This window comes from Castanea sativa, chromosome 9 (genome assembly GCF_040712315.1).
Source record: "Castanea sativa cultivar Marrone di Chiusa Pesio chromosome 9, ASM4071231v1".
NCBI classification, from domain to species: Eukaryota; Viridiplantae; Streptophyta; class Magnoliopsida; order Fagales; family Fagaceae; genus Castanea; species Castanea sativa.
The window spans coordinates 27,821,425-27,841,419 of record NC_134021.1 but is presented as its reverse complement, the minus strand read 5'-3'; the positions used below and the strand labels follow the sequence as shown (position 1 = coordinate 27,841,419).

General features: G+C 37.2%; 1 pseudogene; it reads right to left on the bottom strand.

The window, feature by feature from the left end:
* Positions 1-8,115: 8,115 nt before the first annotated feature.
* LOC142608990 (putative polygalacturonase) lies at positions 8,116-16,738 on the bottom strand (annotated as a pseudogene).
* Positions 16,739-19,995: the final 3,257 nt, after the last annotated feature.

Here is a 19,995-nt window from a genome sequence, read left to right as displayed (position 1 = left end):
TTCAAATGTTAATTTTCCCAAAGCAGGAGGTCCGAAGACCCGACATAACTAAGGTTCTGTTTAACAAATGATAAGACATCAATTTCCACAAGGTTTGTGGTCCGAGGACTGCACTTAACCAAGTTTCTGTTTGATTCTTTAGATCAGTAACTTCAAATGTTAATTTTCCCAAAGCAGGAGGTCCGAAGACCCGACATAACTAAGGTTCTGTTTAACAAATGATAAGACATCAATTTCCACAAGGTTTGTGGTCCGAGGACTGCACTTAACCAAGTTTCTGTTTGATTCTTTAGAAGCTGTAACTTCAAATGTTAATTTTCCCAAAGCAGGAGGTCCGAAGACCCGACATAACTAAGGTTCTGTTTAACAAATGATAAGACATCAATTTCCACAAGGTTTGTGGTCCGAGGACTGCACTTAACCAAGTTTCTGTTTGATTCTTAAGAACAGTAACTTCAAATGTTAATTTTCCCAAAGCAGGAGGTCCGAAGACCCGACATAACTAAGGTTTTGTTTAACAAATGATAAGACATCAATTTCCACAAGGTTTGTGGTCCGAGGACTGCACTTAACCAAGTTTCTGTTTGATTCTTTAGAACAGTAACTTCAAATGTTAATTTTCCCAAAGCAGGAGGTCCGAAGACCCGACATAACTAAGGTTCTGTTTAACAAATGATAAGACATCAATTTCCACAAGGTTTGTGGTCCGAGGACTGCACTTAACCAAGTTTCTGTTTGATTCTTTAGAACAGTAACTTCAAATGTTAATTTTCCCAAAGCAGGAGGTCCGAAGACCCGACATAACTAAGGTTCTGTTTAACAAATGATAAGACATCAATTTCCACAAGGTTTGTGGTCCGAGGACTGCACTTAACCAAGTTTCTGTTTGATTCTTTAGAACAGTAACTTCAAATGTTAATTTTCCCAAAGCAGGAGGTCCGAAGACCCGACATAACTAAGGTTCTGTTTAACAAATGATAAGACATCAATTTCCACAAGGTTTGTGGTCCGAGGATTGCACTTAACCAAGTTTCTGTTTGATTCTTTAGAACAGTAACTTCAAATGTTAATTTTCCCAAAGCAGGAGGTCCGAAGACCCGACATAACTAAGGTTCTGTTTAACAAATGATAAGACATCAATTTCCACAAGGTTTGTGGTCCGATAACTGCACTTAACCAAGTTTCTGTTTGATTCTTTAGAACAGTAACTTCAAATGTTAATTTTCCCAAAGCAGGAGGTCCGAAGACCCGACATAACTAAGGTTCTGTTTAACAAATGATAAGACATCAATTTCCACAAGGTTTGTGATCCGAGGACTGCACTTAACCAAGTTTCTGTTTGATTCTTTAGAACAGTAACTTCAAATGTTAATTTTTCCAAAGCAGGAGGTCCGAAGACCCGACATAACTAAGGTTCTGTTTAACAAATGATAAGACATCAATTTCCACAAGGTTTGTGGTCCGAGGACTGCACTTAACCAAGTTTCTGTTTGATTCTTTAGAACAGTAACTTCAAATGTTAATTTTCCCAAAGCAGGAGGTCCGAAGACCCGACATAACTAAGGTTCTGTTTAACAAATGATAAGACATCAATTTCCACAAGGTTTGTGGTCCGAGGACTGCACTTAACCAAGTTTCTGTTTGATTCTTTAAAAATGATAACTGCGAGCATCAGAGCTACTCATAACTTTGAAATATTAATTGACAAAAGCTCATTTCATTAATAATAATACCTTCTAAGATTATTTACATTCCATGGACGTGGTACAATTCTTTCGTCTAGGTCAACTAACCTATACGACCCTATGCCTGCTACTGAAACAATGCGATAGGGGCCTTCCCAGTTGGGTCCCAACTTACCCCAAGCTGGGTTCTTAGAAGTGCCTACAACTTTCCTTAGTACAAGATCACCTGGCGCGAGTGGTCTTAGTTTCACGTGGGCATCATACCCTCGTTTTAGCTTCTGTTGATAATAAGCCATTCGGACCATAGCTACCTCACGCCGTTCCTCAAGTAAATCAAGATCCTTTTCTAGGAGTCTTTTATTATTCTCTGGGCTAAAAGAACCCGTCTTTAAAGTAGGAAAACCGTATTCCAAAGGTATCACCGCCTCGGCCCCATAAGTCATAGAGAATGGCGTTTCTCCGGTGGACCTGCGCGGTGTGGTCCGATACGTCCACAGAACATGAGGGAGCTCTTCTACCCATCTGCCTTTCGCATCGTCCAACCTTTTCTTCAGCCCACTGACAATGACCTTGTTAACGGCCTCGGCTTGCCCATTTCCTTGAGGATAAACTGGAGTGGAATATCTATTTATGATACCCATGTCACCACAATACTTCCTAAAAGCCTTACTATCAAACTGGACACCATTGTCAGAGATGAGTGTGTGTGGTATTCCGAATCTAGTGACGATGTTTTTCCAGACGAACTTCTTGGAGTCAACATCTCTAATATTTGCCAAGGGCTCGGCCTCAACCCACTTAGTGAAATAGTCTGTTCCCACGAGAAGCCATCTTTTGTTTCCAGCAGCCCTCGGAAATGGCCCTACAATGTCCAAGCCCCATTGTACGAAAGGCCAAGGACTGGAGAGAAGGTTGAGAACCCCTCCAGGTTGGTGAATATTAGGGGCAAACCTCTGACATTGATCACATTTTCTGGCATAGTCCTGAGCCTCCCTCTGCATATTGGGCCACCAATAACCCTGAGTCAGGGCTCTATGGGCTAAGGACCTTCCTCCAGTGTGGCTACCACAAATTCCCTCGTGCAGTTCCTCCAGTAATGAGTCCGTCGATTCAAGGTGCACACATAACAAATACGGTCCTGAAAAGGATCGTTTGTATAGCTTCTGGTCCTCGGACAACCAGAAACGCGGCGCCTTTCGACGTATTTTTTCTGCTTCAGCCCTGTCCTCGGGAAGGATGTCATTCTTAAGAAAGGATATGATCGAGTCCATCCAGCTAGGTCCAGGCCTTATTAGATGGATGTGAGGTGCGTCGGCAATGACAACAGAGGGTTTTAGTAAATCCTGAACGAGGATAACCCTAGGTAAACCTTGAGCCGAGGTAGTTGCCAGCGTGGCTAAGGAGTCTGCATGGGTGTTTCCGCTCCGAGAGATATGGGTTAAGGCGAAGGAACCAAACTCAGTTTGCTGACGTTTGATCTGGGCCAAATATTCTTGCATTCTGGGGTCTCTAGCCTCCATGGCCCCCGTGACCTGGCCGACCACCAGTTGAGAGTCCGAGAATACATGGATTTCCTTACCACCCATCTTAAGTGCCATCTGCATGCCTACCAGGACTGCTTCATATTCGGCCTCGTTGTTAGTAGCCGAGAAGGCCAATCTTAAAGATTTTTCAAAGACGATTCCTTCAGGGGATATTAGAACGAGTCCAATACCAGATCCTCTCTGATTAGCAGCCCCGTCCACATACACTTCCCAAATCGGAGACACCGCAGCTACGATTGCCCCCACTGATTTTTCACCCATGTGGGCCCCTTTCAGAGTTTCTTCCAGTAATGGCTCGGCAAATTCCGCTACCAGGTCAGCGAGGACCTGGCCCTTCACTGAGGTGCGAGGCTTGTATTTAACATCAAAAGCCCCCAGGATAGTACCCCACTTCGCTACCCTTCCTGTGTAGTCGGCGCTACGCAGCACTGCCTTGAGGGGCAACTGAGTCAGAACAACCACCGTGTGAGACTGAAAATAGTGGGGAAGCTTTCGCGTGGCATGAACCACGGCCAAGAGCGCTTTTTCTAAAGGTTGATAACGCACTTCGGCATCACCTAAAGACTTGCAAACATAATATACCGGTCTTTGCACCCCGTCATCATCTCTTATCAGGACCAGGCTGACCGCGTGGACGGCCACGGCCAGATAAGCAAACAAAATCTCATGTGCCTCCGGACGAGACAGAATGGGTGGCCGAGAAAGATATTGCTTGAGCCGTTGAAAAGCTAATTCACAGTCCTCGGTCCATTGAAACCCTTTCCACTTGTTCAACAGTTGGAAGAAAGGGCGACACCGGTCAGCTGACCGAGATATGAATCTATTCAAGGCAGCAATCATTCCCGTTAATCTCTGGATTTCTTTTGGGTTCCGAGGAGACTGCAAGCCCTGAATAGCCTTCACCTGCACCGGATTTACCTCTATGCCTCTATGAGTAATCATATATCCCAAGAACTTTCCAGACCCCACGCCGAAAGAGCACTTTGAGGCGTAATTTGTACTTTCTCAGTATCTGAAAAGTGTCGGCCAGATCTCTCACGTGTGAGGGTATTGCTTTGCTCTTCACCACCATATCGTCAACATATACCTCAACGGTTTTCCCCATTTGTTGTTCGAACATTCTGGTCATCATTCTTTGATAGGTAGCCCCAGCATTCTTTAAGCCGAATGGCATGACTTTGTAATGATAATTCTCCGTCGGTGTAATGAAGGCAGTTTTCTCCTGGTCCTCCAATGCTAAGGGAATCTGGTGGTAACCCTGGAAGGCGTCCAAAAAACTCATCCGAGGATGTCCGACAGTGGCATCCACCAGTTGATCAATACGTGGCATTGGGAACGAATCTTTAGGACAAGCCTTGTTCAGATCAGTGAAGTTCACACATACCCTCCATGTTCCATTCTTCTTTTTCACAACAACCGTGTGAGCCAACCACTCGGGGTAGAAAACCTCCTTGATAGCACCAGCCCTTTTAAGCTTAAGAACCTCTTGCTTCACAGCCTCGGAATGTTCCATGGAGGACCGTCGAGGTGGCTGCCTTCTCGGAACAACAGCTGGATTGACATTTAAGTGATGACAAATGAAGCTCGGATCAACGCCTGGAGCTTCATAAGGATCCCACGCAAAAACATCAACATTGTCCTTCAAAAATTCTAACAATTCCCTCTTCTCTTGATGTGGCAAGAGTACACCGACTTGGAAGAACCTCTCCGGGTCATCGGCTATTGGAAACTTCTCCAACCCCTCACAGTATATATCCTCCCCTGTCACCATCCCAGATGAACCAGGAGCAGTTAATTGCTACAATTCCTTAGTGACCAGGGCCGAAGATTCGGCCTCCGTCTGATGCAGGACAGCAGCCGATATGCACTGCCTGGCCACCGATTGGCTGCCGAGGACCTCTTCAACACATTCCCCTGAGGGAAATTTAACCTTAACATGCAAGGTAGAGGAGACAGCTCCAAGAGCGTGCAGCCATGGCCTGGCAAGGATGGCTGTATACGGAGAGTACGCATCGACCACAATAAAGTCCACCTCAACCGTTTCTGAGCCGGATTGAACGGGCAAACGAATCTGTCCCTTCGGCACAACGGCTCTCCCCTCAAAACTTATGAGCGGCGAATCATAAGGAGTAAGATCTTCCAACTTCAACCTTAACCCCTTGAATAGATCAGGGTACATGATATCTGCACCGCTGCCCTGGTCTATCATCACTCTTCTCACATCATAGTTCCCTATCCTGAGGGTGACCACAAGAGCATCGTCATGGGGCTGAATAGTCCCTACCTTATCCTCCTCGGAGAAACCTAGGACGGGCAAGGTGCCCTTCAACCTCTTCGGCCTGCTACCCACATCCTCGACCTGAGGATGGGAAACCGCCATCACCCTAGTGGGACCTGAGCCGGTCCTACCAGGTGCAGCGAAGATAACATTAATTGTTCCCAACGCGGGCCGAGATGAATTGTTCCTCTGGTTGTTTGAACCAACTTGACTGACCTGCCCAGTGGGCTGACACAAGTGTTGCTTCAACTTTCCCTCACCGACGAGCTGCTCTAGATGGTTCCACAGGGTCCGACAGTTCTCGGTAGTGTGGCCTACATCCTGATGGTACTGACAAAAGAGATTTTGGTTTCTTTTCGCAGGGTCCCCTGCCATCTTGCCTGGCCATCTGAAGAAAGGCTCTTTACGAACTTTCTCTAGTAACTGATGCACTGGTTCTCGGAACACAGTATTTACAGCCTGAGGTGCTGCCGAGCCGGATTGCCCGAAGTAATCCCTCCTCGGCTTGTTGATGTGATATCTGTCCGACCTGAAATCCCTTCTCTCCTGCGGGATAACCTTCTCCTTTCCTTTTCCCTGCTGCTGGTCTTCCTCTACCCTTTTGTACTCATCAATACGATCCATAAGGCGGCGTACACTGCGGACGGGCTTTTTCGTCAAAGACTTTCTTAGGTCGTGATCAGTAGGGAGACCCACCTTAAAGGTATTAAGTGCCACCTCATCAAAGTCGCCATCTATTTCATTAAACATCTCCCAGTATCGATTGGAGTATGCTTTCAGCGTCTCCCCTTCCTTCATGGCCATGGATAGCAACGAGTCCAATGGCCGAGGGACTCTGCTACACGTAATGAACCGCGAAGCAAATGCCCTAGCTAGCTCCCTAAATGAGCCTACAGACCCCGATTTGAGACCGTTAAACCATCTCATAGCCACAGGTCCCAAGCTAGAGGGGAAAACCTTACACATCAGGGTCTCATTGTGAGAGTGCACTGCCATCCTCTGGTTGAAGTGACTCACGTGCTCCACCGGATCAGTCCGGCCATTATAGATGGTAAAGGTGGGCTGGGTGAACCTCCTGGGAAGCCTCCCCCTCTCAATCCTCCGTGAAAACGGAGATTTAGAGAGTTGGTGTAACGCCCTACTCATGGTATCGTTGCCTAAGCCCCTAGAACGAAGCTTCTTACGTCTGCGGGTTGGCTGGTCGTCCTCCTCACCGGAGGATGTTGCGCTGGTGGGGGAACACGACCTTGAACTGTAGCCAACTCCCCTATCCTTCTCCGAAGAAGAACTAGACGAGGACGGGGAAACCTTACGTTTAGCACGGCGCAACTTCCTCTTCAAACGATTGATTTCCTCCTGCATGGATTTAGAACCCTCATCGTGGGTAGTGCTACCCCCACCACGAATATGGCTAGCCCCTGGGTATTCTGTATGGACGCTTCCCTCACGATCCCTACGATGTTCAAGACGTTCGAAATGATCTTCCGGTTGTGATCCTTGTGACTCTGCATGGTGAGAGCCTAAGCCTGCCATAACATTCCTACCTCTTCTAGACTAGATTTCCCACAGACGGCGCCAATTGTAAGTGCACAATTGCACCTGGTCCCAAGAACAGTTATGGGCTCAGGCCCAATGAGCCTTAAACAATATGAATTTGTAGATTGTGGGCTTGAAACCCAGGTTAGAAGCGTGTGAGGATTAAATGACAAACTAAAGATTGCAAGTAATTGGAAACAACAAGTAATATCGTAAATCAGCTTCCTCGGATGTAAACCGAGAGTTGTTCTTATATTATATCTTTCTCTTTGTTTCTTTTTCTTTTTAGGTTACAAAAAGTCCGTCCCCTTTTTCTGTCTTAGATTGCTCTTTAAATACTACTCTTTTGAATACTTTGTACACGTGTTGCCTCACCTCCCCCTTAGCCTAGATATTTCTTTTCTCAGTGCCTTTGAATAGTAACCAGAAGTTTCTCTTCCACTGTTCAGGTGTCACTTCCCCATAAATGCGGCCAGGGTGGTAGGTGCAGGGTCTTTAATGTGGAGGTAGCAGCCTTTATCTTTGACATTTCTTCAACACCGGTGCTTCTGGGGCGTTCTAGGGTTCACCCCTCTTAACCATTGGCCTTAACCGTGTCATCCCCTAATCTTTACTATGAAATCCCGAGTTCTTCGGTGTTCATTCGAGGATAAGCTCACCCTCGGCTGGATCCTCGGATCCTCGGCGTATGGGCCGACCCATAGTACCAACAAATTCTAAACCCAGGAGCAGGTCGACCTTCCTTAACACGGCCCAAAAGGCCCACATTCCCATCAGGATCTTTTTACCCCCCACACTCACCTCATAAAGATGAGAGATGAGTACGTAACAGGCGAATAAGCATGTCCAAAGCCCAAGCCAATAGGCCACATGCATTTTGTTAATAAGGAATGAGAAATTAATACATATAAATACAATTTAAGTATTAAAACCATTAAAAAATTAAATGAGACGTCAAGGTTTGACCTCAGTTGAACCTTGATCCAACCTCAAAATCCTTAAACTTCTTTCTTTTCTAGTTCTTTAAAAGGTGTGGGTTTCGAAACCATGCTCATGTATGTTGCAATCATTTTTAGTACAAACTTGAACGAAAATTAAACAAAGAAATATTATTTATGGTTGAAGGCTTGAAATCAAGAGGATTGTTCCAGCGTCCTTGTAGACACTCGATTTTGCACCCATGATTTAATCACCATTGCATTACATGCATTAATTCATTCATTTCATATCATAAAAACAATCTTGAGGTTTTAACGGTCACGATGGTATGTCCGGTTTCCAAATCGGACCACTGGATCGAAAGATATCACATGATCAATTTTGCACGGTTAGTATGCATTGTGTCTAGGTAGAGTCAACCACGCATGATTAAATTAAATTAATTCTGATTGGTTAAACAATTAAAATTAATTAAATAATTTTGTGATTGGTTGATAATTAGTGTTTAAAATAGGATTGCTTGCATAGGAATAAAATGGATAATTGGATAACAATAATATTGTAGATAATTTGCATTTTATCAAGATTTATTTTAGATTATTTATCTACAAGATAATTGTTACTGAAAAAACCTGAATTATCCAGAAAAGAGTTCAAAAATTAGAATATGGATTGAGAACGCGTCTAAGTGCATTCCTGAAGCAAAAAAACCCTAAAAAATGAGTTCAAAAGGCACCCGAACACGAAAATGTAATTGGCATTCAAGAGTGCCATTCGGCACTTTTGGAGTGCCGATCGGCACTTTCAAAGTGCCGAATTGCACTCTTTTGGGCTTTGGCCCAACTCTCTTCTGGTGACGATAAGACACATCCTCTTCGACTTTTTCATAGAAATACGTGTCCCGATTCGCATTTTAAGCAACGTTGCTTATTTTTTAAGCACTCCAGCCTCTATATATAGGGATTGGATCTCAAAATTTAGCACACTCTTTGACACTCTTTTACGCTCTCAGGGGAGACACGTTTTTACACTCAAATTACTCATATTTCTGACCCCCTTTTCTTATATTCTCTCTCTTAAAGCTAGGGTTTTTATGTTTCAAAGATAATTGTATAAATTTCTTTGAACCCTAAAATATCCACTCAAGAACAAGAGTGCTCCATGCAAGAGGTTGTTTCTGATTACCCTTTTCTTTTCTTATGTTTCTTTTGGTGTGATGATGAATGTTTGCATATTTTTTTCAATTGAATTGTTTCAAATATCCATAATATGAATTGTCAATTTATATTGTTAAAGCATGTTCTTTTCTTTTTTTTTGTTATTGTTGTGATCTCTTTCTTAGTTTCAAAATTTTGCATGTTACCACTTCTTTTTCTCAAATTAAAACGGATCTACATCTTCATTAGATGTAGCTCTAAATTTTTCTCAAATAAAAACGAATCTACATCTTCATTAGATGTAGATCTGAATTTTTCTCAAAACTAAAATGGATCTACATCTTCGTTAGATGCAGATCTGAATTTTTCTCAAAAGAAAAACAGATCTGCATCTTCATTAGATGTAGATCTGAATTTTTCTCAAAATAAAAACTGATTTATACCTTTATTAGATGTAGATCTGAATTTTTTTTAACATAGTAGATTTTGAAAGTAAAAAAGGATCATGAATGGTTGTGTTTGTTTTATTTAATACATGTAGCATGAATTTATTTCATGAATGAAATTCTCTTCTCAAGAAATCTGTTTCATATTTTTTGAACATATAAAAATAGATTTGATTTTTTAAACATACAAATCTGATTTCTTTATATTATCAAAAAACATATTTGGATTTTTACAAATCAAAAACCATTTTTTTAAGTTCTCAAAAAACAGATATGATTTTTCTAAACTCAATTCAATTTTTTTAATCACAAAAACAGATCTGAATTTTTCACAAAGAAGAAGATGCATTCATAAATAAACTCACTTGATTTAGTTTTGTTCATATGTGCAACATGTCATTCATAGCATGCATAAAAGGGGTACATTGGTCACAAGTCTAGAAGACCAGACTCCGTTTGAGCGGAATGAGTGCCTAACACCTTTCCATTCCGTAACCTAGCCTCCGAATTTAGTGTCTTTGGATAGGTATGTTAGGATGTGTGCCCTTAAATCCTATTGTATGATGCTATGTATGACATTATGTATGACTTAATGCTGTGATTAATAAAATTGTTTTATTATTATCTAAAATAATGGCAACATAAATATTTGGACATTATCATATAGTTCATGAGATGCATAGTATGTGATTTATGTGAAAAGTCACAGAATATATAAATCACAAGTTCTTTGTAAACTCAGAATTTTAGTTTGTAGTCGGTGATGAAATTGGGCATTTCATCTACGAAGACTATAACATATCAACTAAGATGATTTGTCTTGATTATAGAAGTAGAGACTTTTAGTTGGTATGTTGATATGTTTTAAAAGTTAAGACATATTGAACTGGACCGTTGTGAGATTTATTATTCTTGTAACGACTGTCAAATTAATAATAAATCTCACGAATTCTATTTATATAAACTCTTAATCTTGAAAGGATAATGAATCTGATCATGAAATGCATGTTACTTTGATATATCAAGAGTGAGATCTAAAGTCACGATCAAAACCTCAGTATGTTGGGCAGCCACATTTAGTGTTGATGGAACATGTATTCTCAAGATGGAATTCATAATCTCTTAACGGAGATACAAAATATTCTCTTGAGATAAGTTTAACGGCTTTGGTTATTCAGAGTGTTAAGCCTAACCACTTTAGTAAGGAGCGACTAAAGTATATATTTATGAAATTGGATTTCATAAATATATAATGAATAACATAAAGGACTAAACTGGGTACTCAAAGATTAAGATATAGTAATTTATAAAGTGGCAATTTACATTCATGACTTTGTATTACTACGAATATTTTATGAAGGGGTTTCATGTACAATAAAGTCTTGGAATATAATTTATAAATAAGGCCTAGAGTACAACTATATTTTTATAGTGGTATTAAATATAGTTAATGGTAACTTTGGACTTGTCAAGAGTTGACAGAAAAGTCCAAGGTCCATTGGATCTAGTGTTTTATTGGTCCATTTTGGTCCCACTCCAAGCCACACACTAAAGCCCAATTGGAAAGGCCCAAAAAGCTAGCCCAATTAGATAATCAATTAGATACAAAGGGAGAAACATACAAAATTTTATATGTGAGTGTGACATCATTGTAAAATGGTGTGTATGTGAGTGTGAGACACTCTCTTATTCTCCCTTGGAAAACTAATTAAGAGACCACACTTCTTGGGCATAAAGTAGAATTGGAGTGAAAATTAAAAGTATTCTCGAGTACTTTTGATCTTTGGTATTGAATTTCACTGCACTAAGGTAAGCTCTCTTGATCTTGAATTTTGAAATTTACATAGTACATGTTATCAATCGCGAATGAAGTAAATCTATTAATTTTCCACTGTGTATGTTTCGTATGCGATACAAACATGTATTTTCCAACAAGGTAGACCTAGGTTTTATCTTTATTTTTGTTTTGGGGTAGATTGTAATTAGGACCCAAAGCCATGTAATTTTCAATTTTCCAAATATGTATTCTTTTTACTCAATCAATGAAACGAAACAATTCAGTCATGTATTTTTTTTAATTATTTTTTCTTACTTTTTTGTATAAAAAATAAGTGGTGACTCCACACCACTTACCCAAAAAGAGAGGTGTCTTGAAAAAACACTCAAATAATCTCTTCTTCTTTTTTTAGAGTCACTTTCAGCGGGGTCTCTCACAGTCCTAATTGGTGATCAAACCATCTCATGCCAACATTTTCAACCTCCAAACCTTTAATGTGTTCCATGATGATCCCCGCAACGCTGTGATTAACAAGTCCCTGACATCCTAGTCTGTAATCTATCAATCCACCAGAATAATTTGTCCATCTTCGATAAGTCAGGTTCACAATTTTGAATCTCAAATTGTTTAGTAACCCATGTTTAGAACCTGATAAGAATACACAATTTTCAAAATTTGCAGTGATGTTAATAAAAACTACATTTGAGATTGAACCCTCCTTTGCACTAGAGTATCTTGGGCATGTTGTCACATATATAGGCTCTGCTCTTCCCACCATGAAGGATCATAGTATCTTGTGCTTATGATTATGTTTGAGAAGGTAATGTCACTTACATTTCTTGCACAAGGTGAATGCTATTTTTTTTTAAAGAAAAAAAAAGGTGTAAAAGCAAAATTGAGCTTAATTTTCCAATCATTTAAGAAAAAATCTCAATAAAACAAGAAAAGCAAGATGAGTGTTACCTCCATCACGTATCTGAAATCCCAGCCCTTTATGAGACTGTACAATTGTGATATTGTCTAAAGTTAGACCCTTGAAATCAAATGAACTAGCATTACCAAGTTTGATTGCTAAAGATTTTGTTCGAATCCAACAGTTTGTCACAGTCAAGTTATAAAGGGGGCAAGTGTATGTCTTTGGATAGATAGCATCATCTCCTATATCAATGTGACACCTTGTAATGACTGTATTATTTGAATCCTCAATATCAATCCCATCATTGTTAGGTGTGTTGAAGTTTACATAAATCGAAACATCATGAATTGATGTGTTTTTACACCGTACTATGTGCAAGTTGTTCATAAGATACATGGCTATAAATAAGAGTGTTACAATAAAAAAAAAATATATAGCAATTGACAAGTTTATGTGATGTGAGTCTATTTTACTTGGAGAGGATCATAATTGTTGCACCAAATTGATTATTTTTTTGCAAGTGCTAACTTTCTATGCATTGCTATGAAAAGGGTTCAATTTGAATGAGAAAATGAAAATGAAGAAACACTTCATTTGTTTTGGAATAGTTTTTCTATATCTATAATTATTGCAGTAATACACTAATAGAAATATCAAATTTTTTCTTTTTTCTTGTTGGTAAGTACAAATCTCTACTATTTAAAAGAGAGAGAGAGAAAAAAAAAAAAAAAAAACTTTACTATAGTTTCCCATTATACATTTTGTAACAAAAATTCTTTAAAAGGGAATTTATTCACAACTAGACAATAAACAACTATCAATATATATATAGACACACACACCATTATAGTTATATGTATACAGGTTTGATTAAGGAATTCTACATGAAGGCATACATTCATATTATGGAGGAAAACTAAAGGTAAAGTGTTACCTTAAACTATGAGAGGTCATTTGTAATATTCACCCTAAACCATAAATTTGTACAAGTACAATCAACCCTAGTATTTGATATTATTTTATAATACCCCCAAATCAATATCTAAATTAACAGTCTCGTTAAATATATATATATATATATATATATATATATATATATATATATATATATATATATCAATTTCTTAGGTTGAAATGCTACTTTATCTATGAAAAAACAAATATTAGCTCAAAAACTGTATAGAAAGAAAACACACAAGAAGGACAAAAACAATGTGGGCGGTGGAAAAAGTATTGAAAAGACAGAGGATACAAATGCAACAAACATCACATCTTGCACCATACGATACGTATAAACTACCAATCCTAGAAGAATAGCTAACTTTGAACAACAACAAAATCATTAAAAGGAAGAAGGAAAGCTAAAGTGTAATAAGGGTATAGCATAAGTGTATACGCACCACCAATAAGCAGGCTTTGTGAGTGTGATATTCCAAACCCTAACATTCTTACAATCAATGAAACCAACAAGCCTGGGTCTACACTCATCTCACAAGCTTGGATGGTGTTCCAACTCACCATCACATTCTTCCTCATATTAAACCTCTTCACAAAACCCAAACCATGTCCATCCACCACGCCTCCGCCGGTGATCCCCACATCACTCGCGTTCTCTGCCACCACCACGTACCATTCCCTCGATTCTTTTGGGTAGTCCTCCATTTTTGTACTGCCCAGCAATGTTGTGTTTTCTTTGATGTCCAATATGGCGTCGAATTTGAGGAACAGGGTTCTAGTGAGGTAGGTTTTGGGAGGGAAGGTGACATGGCATTAGGTGTGATGGGAGGCGGGGCAAGCTTTGATGGAGTCGATCGCCAGTGGCTCCGAAGTCAGTGACTAATGGTGAGTGAGGATATTTGGAAAGTGGGAGATGGATTGTGGATGCAATGGCTGGGTGTGATTGATGGATTAAGATTAAGAGCAGGGTGAGAAGGAAGAGTTGAAGGAGTAATGGCCTTACTGGGATTGCCATTTTTTTGTTTGAACCATTTGATATTGAATCATTGACTAATTTTTATAATAGTCTCATTGATTCATGGATTTGGGTTTATCATAGTTTACTAAAATGTATTACTATTTTAAGGCTTAACTTATCTCTTACAACTCCTTTAGCTACAATGATCCTAAAAGTAACAAAATTATTGTGAAGTGAGACAAGATTAGTAATAGGATAAATTTTATGACAATCTAAAAATAAATAAATTTTACGAGAAATGCTAAGTCCACAATACTTTCATAATATTTTCACAGTAAATCTTATATGGCAAACTATTATTGTTGGGTAAAAAATTATGTCAGTAGTGGGCCTAAATTATAACTTGTAACCCTCTGTCACCTTAGATTTGTTGTAAAAGTGTTGCTTATGTAACATTAATATTTTTATAATAACTAAAGAGTATAGTGCTAACTTAACAAATCAGCCTAACCTAAGTGACCACTTGGCATTGATAAGGTGAAAGTTTGGCCATTCTTGGGGAGATGTAAGCTCAGCCAGTCTAAGCTCCCCGACCCCTGAAGGAATATATCAAAAGCTCCACAAGTACCCCAATCGATTACCAAATTTCTTGGAATCAATTCACTTAGAGTATTAGCATTGGATGTTCTAAAAAAAATGTTATTCTAACACACAGAAAAACTTATTTTATCTATTTTCAGTATGATATTTAACAATACACAATACATCTCATCTCTTACTTTTAACATATCACCCATTAAAATAACCTAAAATAGCACCTATATTCTATTTATTATTATTTTTTAATTAAAAAAAACCTTTACCACCCTCATAACCCACCACCATCATGTTGGAAAATCTGGTTTTGTATCTCATACAAAATATATAACGGAAGCAACAAACAATGATCTATTTCATTCATGATTAATAACATGCACTATGCAAATTTCAGAATTTAAGAACAAGATAGTGTATCTTGGTGTGTAGAAATTCAAAACAAAAATTGAAAGTACTTGGGAACACTTTTAATCTTCACTCCAATTCCACTTTATACCTAAGATGTGTGGTCTCTCAATTAGTTTCTAAAGGAGAATGATAGAGTGTCTCACTCTCACATACACACTATTTCTTATAAAAAAATTCGGTATGTTTCTCCCTTTATAACTAACTAATTATCTAATTGAGCTGGCCTATTAGGCCTTTCCAATTGGGCTTTAGTGTGTGGCTTGGAGTGGGACCAAAAGGGACCAATAAGACACTAGCTCCAATGGGCCTTGGGCTTTTCCGTCAACTCTTGACAAGTTCAAAGTTACTATTAATTATATTTAATACCACTATATAAATATAATTTCACTCTAGGCCTTATTAATAAATTATATCCCAAAACTTTATTATACATGCAACCCCTTCATAAAATATTTGTAGTAACACAAAGTCATGAATGTAGACTGCCACTTTATAAATTACTACATCTTATCCTTGAGTACCCGGTTTAATCATTTTAAAGTTATTCACCATATATTTATGAAATCCAATTTCATAAATATATACTTTAGTAATTTCTTACCAAAGTGGATAGGCCTAACTCTCTGAATAACTGAACCCATTAAACTTATCTCAAGGGAATATTTTGTATCTCCGTTAAGAGACTATGAATTTCATCTTAAGAATATATGTTCCATCAACACTAAATGTGGCTGCCCAACATACTGAGGTTTTGACCGTTATTTTATATCTCACTCCTGATATATCAAAGCAACCTACACCTCATGATCAAGTCCATTATTCTCTCAGGATTAAGAGTTCGTGCAAATAGAAGTCGTGAGATTTATTATTCATTTGATAGTCGTTAGGAAAATAATAAATCTCACACGGTCCAGTTCAATATATCTTAACTCTTAAAACATATCAATATATCAACTAGAAGTCTCTACCTCCATGATCAAGACAAATCATCTTAGTTGATATATTATAGTCTTCGCAGATGAAATGCCCAATTTCATCACTGACTACAAACTATAAATTCTAAGTTTATAAAGAACTTGTGACTTACATTTTCTGTGACTAAATCACATAAATTACATATTATGCATCTCATGGACTATATGATAATATCTAAATATTCATGTTACCATTATTTTAGATAAAAATAAAACAACTTTATTAATCATAAAATTAAGTCATACACAATGTCATACATAGTATCATACAATAGGATTTAAGGGCACTAATCCTAACACATCACAAGTTTGCAACCCACTAGATTTATGCAAATCAAGATAAAGAAAAATCCACAACTTGCAAAAACACCAAAAGCCCACAACACAATTGATGCAATTCACTTATGCAGAAACCTAGCTGCCTCGCCTCCAACTTGATTGCTACAATTCACTTAATGCAAAAATCCACAACTCAAAAACACCAAAAACCCATAACCAATTGCTATGATTTGCTTAATATATAAATCCACAACTTGCAAACCACCAAAAAGTGATAGCACCGCCATTATAAAAGCACTCTGCCAACGCAAAAACCTTTGATCTCAACGCCTTAATGTCATTGCCAATCAACTTCTTTATAAACGTCGTTGCCAATCTAAGAGAATTCAAGTTAGAGAAAGGGAAAGAGACAATGAGAAGAGAGTATTTTTGTGTGTGTGTGTGAGAGAGAGAGAGAGAGAAGACAAGTGATATGATCTAGATGTGGAAAACAGGAAGGGACCCAGCAACCTGACTCAAACTTGTGGGAAAATACCTAACTCAAACCTAAATTTTTCGACCCAAAGTAAAAATGGGTGACCTGTGATTTGACCCATTTTTTTAGGTTAACCCAATCTGTGTTTTAAAACTTCTTCTTTTTTTTTGTGTAAAAAAACAAATTAAATTAAGACAAAGTTAGTCTACTTGTTTGTTTTGGTTTTAAAATGCAGAACTCAAGCTCAATTAACAAATATAATGTTATTGCCACTTGATTTAAAAAAGAAAAAGAAAAAAAGAAAAAAAAAAAGACATCAATTTTTTTAACTTCATTAAAATATAATGGCCTAAAGAAAACAATTGAGACCTTTATCTAGTTGTACGCAAGAGAATCTAAAAGATTGATGATTTTGACTTCTTCTCACTTGAATAACATGATTAGTAAAAAAATAATTATATATCAAATAACAAAGTAAACGCCAAAATAATCTGGTCTCAATAGAGTAAAAAAACATATATTTGAAATTATAGACATGTTTGAGAAGTATATAAGTGTGAAAAAAGTAAATCTAAAGTATATCAATGAAATGACTTAAATTATGGATACTTGAGACTATTTTTTAACAATCTATAGCCAAAATAAAAGATGGTGTGTTACTAGAGTGTATGTTTAGTAACAATGACATGATATTCATAAAAGAAACCATGTATAAATAAGTAAATAATCAAACTTTGATCTATACTCCCAAATTGAAACAGTGTGTCAACCACAACAAATCTAAAATTAAACACAACTATTAGATTATGAAATTAGTTTTCAAAATTTTAAATCTCTTATATGTTTTTATTTTTTGTCAAATTAACTATTCATTAGGGCATTTGTAATTTCGCTCTCTATTTTGGGATATTGATATTGTGTAGAAGTGAAACTTGCGTGTTTGTTTTAATTAGATTTTCAAATTGTGGACTAAACTCCTTTGTGTTTGTGCTATTCTGTTTTGGTTAGCAATATTGTTATTTGTATAATTTTTATAATTGTTGAACAAATATCAATTTTTTTAGCTAAGCTATTTCTTGATATAAATGGTGAATTCAAAATAATATATTTTACACCAAATAAATTTGTCGTATGACTTGCCAAGCGGCAAATGTGTGTTTTTCTTAATAATTTTAAAAAAGAGGTGAAAAAATACGATTCAACCTGGCATTTGACAATTGAAATATCCAATGGAAGGGATTTTTTAATCTTTGGCGTGCTAAATGCTAAAAATTTAGAATTTAGTATACCCAATGCTAGTGCTTTGTTTATTACTATTACTACTAGCTTGCAACCCCATGCATATGCATGAATATACTTAAAGATATACAATAAGATGCATATAATTTAAATATTGTTGATAGTCATTTTTATTTTGTTAACTCTTTAAAAAAATTTATAAGGATATTATTAGGTATAAAATGTAAATTGTCCATATTTTTTTTAATTATTGTGAAGCACTTTTTTTTTACGATTCATTTATTCTAGACTCTTCGGTTTTTATACTTAATAACACACTTGGATGAATATATATGATGTGGTCCCACATTTGATTCTAAAATTAAAAAAATAAAACTGTTTAAGAATAAATAATTAAGAACACATAGCGCAAAATTAGAATTCTAATTTGAGTTTTTTTCAACTTCACCCTACTATTACTACTACTACATGGACCCATCATTTTTTCTTCACTACTTATAATCTATCACTAATTATAGCAAAGTGTGTAAAAATATGTTGTACTAGAATTACTTTTCTTTAAAAAAAAACACTCAGCACTGTCTTCTATAGAGAGCTAGCTCCTAATTAGGCATCAAAGCATCGATTTCATCTTGCCGTTAAAAATATACCCTCAAAACTTCTGAAGGTTCACAACGGCTTTTTTTTCTTTTTTAAAATGGCCCCGTAGGTCGAAGAAAAAAAGTTCACAACAACAGTTAAGTGGTTGCTTGAATGTTCTGGTAGCAATGTGATTGACAAAAGAACACTTCAAATTATGTTCTTCACAAGTTCACAGAAGTCGGGACTTTTGTAAATAAAAATAAAAATAAAGAGAGTAAGATGGAGAACAATTTTGATTAGAAATTTTGCGGCTTATCTTGCTGAGCCCAATCAGGCATGACAGATATGTTTGGTCCACAATGACTCCAATATGGGCCTGTCAGTTTGCTCGTCCGTCCACACTACAAAGCAACAGATCATCTATTTCTAGTAACTCAACATTTGATGGATCGGGTCCATTATAGTGCTTATATTAAAAAAAAAAAAAAAAAAATCATCCCTTGTTAATTTGGATGCTACTGGATTGTATTTTTGTAGGCTTTTTGGCACTACTTTTGCCACTTTAGCTAGTTAGTTCTTTAATGAAATTTCTGTTTAACAAAAAAATAGAAAGTATATACATTTCAACAGGTACGAAACCAAGCTTCGAGCTTAGGGGGCCAAAGTATAATCCAAAAAAAAGTTTGAGGAATTTTCAAATTTTATCACCTTATAACATTACAATCTATTATTTGCCGCCACAATTAAAAATCATGGTATATGTTCTATTTTGTTTTTAATTTTGGTTCATTTAGAGGTTATTCTTATTATTATTAGAATAATTGGGTTTGTTTTGATCAGAGGATTTTTTTTTTTTTATTCATGGGGCAATAGGCAAAGGGATGAACCAACAGATACATTCAGCCAAAAAAAAAAAAACTTTTATTTTTGTGTCTATTGGGTCAATTTGTAAATATTTTTGGAGGAGGTAGGCCAAAAGTATATATTTTGGGGTACATTTGAAATTTTTTGAGAATACATATATACTAACCATAATTTTTGAAAAAACTGAGGGGGTCATGCCCTCAACTAGTTCTGTCTCTATATTTTGAGTTAAGCCTACACTATCCCCAAAGTTGTAGTAGTGCCTATATTAAAAGTAATATGAAGATATATTTTGTTTAATCTACATGTACATAATTTTAATGAATTTGGTCCTTCTAGGCTATAATATCTCTAACATTGTGGTGTGGCCAACCCAATAATAAT